We start from the raw sequence: 4,313 nt of genomic DNA on the forward strand, positions 1-4,313 counted from the left end.
GCCGCAGCTCTAGCTGTCTCGAGCTGGGCGCGCAGCCTTTTAATTTCAGATTTGACTCGAACCAAATTCCTCAAAACTCCATCTCTTAATGTCAGCTGAGACCTCATGGAGCTGTCTCCACAGATCGTTCAAACCATGGACATATGATGATCGATTATCCCAGGCTTCTTTAACCATTGCATCATAGCCTGTATGTTTCAGCCACATTTCCTCAAACATGAAACCTCTATGGTTAAGCTGTTTTTTCCTCGGTGGTTCATCAGCAACTCGGATCAAAATAGCCATATGATCTGATTCCTCAGTCACTATATGTTCCACCATTGTCATAGGATACAAGTCAAGGAACGACGCTGTCGCCGTCCCCCTGTCCAACCGCACTTGGATGTTTTCCCCTTCCTCACGTTTGTTATTCCATGTGTAGTCATATCCCTTGTATCCCAAATCCGTAAGGTTGCAATCTGCTAGGCACTCTCGGAAGGCATCCATCTGTGCTTGATTCCGTGGGTTACCCCCTAATTGTTCATACTGGAACAAAATCTCATTAAAGTCTCCGGCACAGAGCCACGGCAGATCATCCTGTGACTTCAGGTACCGCAAAGCTTCCCACGTTTTACTCCGTAAATCTGTACGTGGCTCTCCATATATGCCACTGAACCGCCAAGTTTTCCCGTTATAGGTAATTTTAGCGTCGATGTAGTATTGACACCATGGCCTGGTCTGTACCTCCACATCCTCCTTCCACCACAGAGCCAAACCACCACTTCTTCCCAGACAATCCACAGCCACTCCGTTCGTAAAACCCAGACTCCATTTTATTTTTTCCATCTCTTTTGCTCTTTTCTTCGTCTCACACAGAAACACCACCCTTGGGTTGTAGGACCTGCAAAGATCCCGAAGTTCGCCTACTGCCGCGTCCAACCCCAAGCCGCGACAGTTAAGGCCGAGGATATTCATTGGTCCCGGCGGCCCCGCGATGCAGGGTCCGCCGATTGGATTTCTAATCTTTCAAACACTGAGTTGCCATGGCTTTCTCCTCTTCCCACTGTCGGATCTTCAAGCCTATTGAAAACTGATCCTGCTGCTGCCAATCCCTCCTCTCCTCCATTTTCCACTTCCATCCTGTCAAACACAGAGTTCTTGCGCTGGCGTTTTCCATCGTTTGACGGCCCGTTTTCCCCCACTACCTGAACCGGAATAGGCACCCAAATTTGTTTGGAGCCCCTCTTCCTGCCCCCCGCACCCTGTGGTGCACCAAATACAGGAGGAAGTTCCCTGGAGGCGATCACGGAGGCGATCGCGGTTAGGCTAGGGTTTTCTCCTTGAGGGTGGTGACTTCGACGGCGGCTACGATCTTGACGGCAAGGTCTGATCCGTGCGACGGTGTGTGTCTCTCCCGGGGATCTGTTGCCGCGGGGAGGAGAAGGTTCTGCCATGTCGGCGCGTTCCCGATCGGGGCCGATGGGGGGCAGTTCGTCCAGGACACCCTCGCGTTCGCCTGCCAAGAGGGGAGGAGATGATCTCGCGGCCGGCCCGTCGGCGAGGTTGGGCGATCCGTTGTTGACCGAAAAGGAGGCCACCGGGCTGGTAATCGGAGGGGTGAGTTCGTCGGAGGCACCGCGTCCGAGGTGGGCGGCGGTGGGCATGGTCTCGTTCTTCAAGGAAGTTAGTGATCGGAGCTCCGGAAAGGGCGATGGATCGAGCGTGGGGTCTCCATAGACCCGCACAATTCGGAGACATCGGCAATAACAGGTTTGTGGTCGGATTCTCTTCGGAAGGGGATTGGAAGCATGTGATGAATAATGGACCGTGGCAGTTTGATTTTGCGGCTGTTCTCCTGAAGAACTATGCTGGCTCGGTGAGGCCTTCCGACATGATCTTTGACACGATGGACGTCTGGATAAGAGTACCAGATCTTCCCATGGACATGATGAATAAAGTGTATGGCAAACTCATTGGGAATTGGGTTGGGAAATATATCTCTGTCGATGTTGATCAAGATGGGATTGCATGGGGTAAGGATCTACGGATCAGGGTGGAAATAAGGGTGGATCAGCCGCTTCCTAGGGGAGTGAGTATGAAGGAAAGGGAAGACGACGAAGAAGGAACCTGGTTTGAGATCAAATACGAGAAGATCCCTCACTTTTGCTTTGATTGTGGATGCATTGTTCACCAGGAGGATGGCTGTGCTGTTGAGAAGTCAGAGATAAAGCAGTGGGGAGAGTGGCTCAGGGCTTCGCCACGCAAACCTCCGAGGCAGGCGGCCCCTCCCCGCCCATCAGTCTCATCTGGAAGCTTTCACAGTTATTCAACGGGATCGGAGTCAAGAGGTTGGGGCGGAGTCACTATCAGAGACATCCCCTCGAGGAGAAACCTAATGAGAGACGAGACTTTTTCGGGTTCATCCCGCACTGGTGGGTATGATCCGAGTTATGACAAAAGGGTAGCTACAAGCAATGACAACCAGGGTGGCACCATGTCTGATGAGCAACTGCGGGGCAAAGCAGTAATGGGTGGAGAAGGGAGGTCCTCAAAACAAGGAACTTTCACGAGGCGAGCTAGGAACCTCCCTGTTGCAAAGGAGCCTGTGCTCAATCGGGCTAAGGAGCTTGCTCCCACACATGCAAAGACCCTAGAAGCTGCTTGTATTAACGAAGCGGTGATTACATATTACAGAAAAACCCCTACAGATCGGGGATATTCTGGATAAGGACCGAGCTTTTACAGAGAATACCCTAGAAAGAATATGAAAAAAAGCAATCAGGTCCTCCAAGCTCTGCACCGCAACTGGTTGAAGTCGCCGTCGAGTTGCTCTTCCACAGAATGGACACCGATGCCGGGGACGAACCACTTGGTCCGGCGTCGTGGCAGGAGCGGTAGATCTTCCCCTCGGACTTCTTGGTCTATGGGAAGTAGAGGATGAGGAGGGTTGCCTTTCGACCATGAGATGCAGAGGCAGGGCGGTGGTGGCCGTCGGCTTGAGTCCTCTGCTGAAGAACTCCTGAGACGAGAGCATAGAGGCTCTCCGGTTGGAGGGGCCGCCCTACGGCCAAGGAGTACGGGGACAGCGGCGCCGTGGTAGACCTCCGGCGAGAAGCAGACCTGCTCCCCTGCTGCAGATGTGGTAGCCTGGACGAGGCAGCAGGCAGAAGCCCCCCTTCCCACTCGTCACCATGACGAACATGAAGAAGAAGCCTGCCCGTGCATCGCTCTCCACCGAATCCGCGCAAAGCAGCCTTATCTACGGAGATTTCCGTCTCCCTCCACCACCTCCTGTCCAACTCCGACCGGGAGCTCCAGGAAGCAGAGAAAGAGGACGAGGCAGCACTAGATCTGGCCACCGAGATCTGGCACTTCCCTCCCGGCATCAACGCCAAACGCCACGAAGGACCAAACTCTAAACCTATTACTACTAATATATACTCCGGCGCCTTAGCCTCTCCATCTTCGGCCGGCTATTCCGGCGGAGAGGAGGAAGGAGCGGCCCAGCGAGGAGGGGAAGGCGAGCAGGTACTGTAGCGAGACGAGAGCGGTTTGGGGGGGGAATGAGAGCCTTCCCAGTTTGAGCAGCTAGATTTTGGTGCTTTGCTTTGTCGACCAAGGAGAAACGAAAAAGAAGAAGAGAGAAGGGATAAAATTGGGGAATTGAATCCAACCTAGGAAGCAGAGGAATTATTGGAAAATGCAAAACTGATTCCGAGCACATATGAGCTCTTTATCTGGTCCATCTAGTGGCTCTTAGAGCATCTCTAGCAGACCTGCATATGGGGCAAATCCGCATAAAAATAGCTCACATGCAGTTTTGTCCGGAAAAAGTGCAAGACTAGGCCCCACAAACTAGCGAAACCTGCAAATTTTTATGTGGGTGTAGGCATACAGGCCCTCGCAACATGGAGAAAAGCGGCTAGGGCTGAACTGGACACGGCCCTCGTCCGTGTGAAGTGGTGGCGCGAAGAACATTTCTCCGTCCACTTGTTCCCGCCTCCCCATAGCCGCCGCATATCATTCATGTCGACACAGCCCCCTCCGGACTCAGTGTGCCTTCTTGGCAACTCCATGGCTGACCCCACCCTGCCGGTGGTAGTGGTCCAGGTCGCGCTGGACCAATTGAGCCCACCAGCAGCTCCTGCATCTAGATCCTCTACCGCCATCGCCGTTCTCCATTCTGTGGTTGTCGCCTCTAGTGGTGGTGCTATCAAATGCAAGCGGCAAGGAAACCACGTCATGTCCATCAGGGTTGCCGCTCCCACTTCTCCTTCCGCTGCCTCTAGAGGTGTGCTCAAAGCGCGACCGAAGGTGGGCGCGTAGAAGGCACG

The sequence above is a fragment of the Lolium rigidum genome, chromosome 6, assembly GCF_022539505.1.
Source record: "Lolium rigidum isolate FL_2022 chromosome 6, APGP_CSIRO_Lrig_0.1, whole genome shotgun sequence".
NCBI lineage: Eukaryota > Viridiplantae > Streptophyta > Magnoliopsida > Poales > Poaceae > Lolium > Lolium rigidum.